The sequence below is a fragment of the Pteropus vampyrus genome, unplaced genomic scaffold (genome assembly GCF_000151845.1).
Source record: "Pteropus vampyrus isolate Shadow unplaced genomic scaffold, Pvam_2.0 Scaffold1113, whole genome shotgun sequence".
Classification (NCBI taxonomy): Eukaryota; Metazoa; Chordata; class Mammalia; order Chiroptera; family Pteropodidae; genus Pteropus; species Pteropus vampyrus.
Genome location: NW_011889894.1, coordinates 1 through 1,295, shown reverse-complemented (window position 1 = coordinate 1,295; position 1,295 = coordinate 1).

The window sequence follows — 1,295 nt, the reverse complement described above, 5'->3', positions numbered from 1 at the left end:
TTTTTTTTCTATTTTGGGTAGAAATATTCCTGGGAAGCTAGATAGAAATGCATTTTTATTTCCCAATTATTCTTAGGCACACGTTAGAAAAACGGCTGACCTTCACCAAAATACGTCAGCACTTCGTGGTATAAAAAAAAAAAAGCAATCTGGAACGAGGCATGTGCACGTGTGCAAATCTACACACACACACACACACACACCGCGTGCGGTGCACGATGATGATTCCGTGTAGACTCAGCACCGAGCCGTCTGTCGCTAGCCTGAAATTCTGCAGAGAAAGTTCATCGCTCAAGGACTGGAGTTTCTTTTGGCTCTAAATACGGTCAAACATGTGCACGTCAGACACCACCACGACACCTTCCCAAGCGCCAGTATGGGGACAGTCTCGGCGGGGCTCAGGGGAGGGCTCCCCGGGGATGCTGCTGCGTGGCTACCCAGCACGCACGCGGGGCCCGCTGGCCTGGCCCGGGTCGGGACTCCCTCCGGGCGCACGTGGGGCGCGGCTCCGGAGGGCTGCCTGGTGGTGGCGTCATCTGGGCGTCGTGCTGAACTTGGCCGGTGACGAGGGCCCGGAGGAGGAGCCGCGGTAAACGGGGGAGGTGGGGGACAGTTTGATCGGGCTGGTCGGGTCCCCGGTCTGCAGCTTCCACAGCAGCTCCTCGTTGGTCCGGCTCAGCCTCTTCTTCTCCTGGGCCTCCTTCTCCACGTACTCCTGGAGGTTAGCATTTTCCTCCGACAGCTGTCTGCACGAGGACAAGAAGATGCCAGCGAGCTGCGGCCGTGGCGGCGGGCCTCAGCTCGAGGTGCCGGCCAAGGGCCGAGGGAGGAGGTGGCCGCCGCCGCGGGGGTCAGGGACAAGGTGGGCCGCCGCCACACCCGACCTCGGCTGAACCGAGACTGCCCCCTGTCCCCACCCGTCCCAGCAGCACCTCCGTTCCCAGGGCCCCCAGCCAACACCGAGTCCACACTCATCCCTCTGCCCGGTCGGGGAGGCGCTGGCTGCCCAGTGCACACGGCAAAAGCCAGAGGCAGATGCAGGGGAGCGGGGAGCGGGGAGCTGGTGCGGAGGGTCCCCAGGAGGCTCGGAGACAGTGGCGGGCGCCACCACGGCACAGACACGGTAACTATCTGGCCTCCCCGTCCCGGGCTGTGCCTTCCCCTGCCACAAACGCTGGTCTGTCCCTCTGCCCACCTGCTGGCCCACGAGCCTGAACGCACGGGCGCCAGAGGCGGCTGCTTTGCACCTGCAGCATCCAGCCTGGCGCCTGGCTCGGGCCTCGTGGACAAGGCTT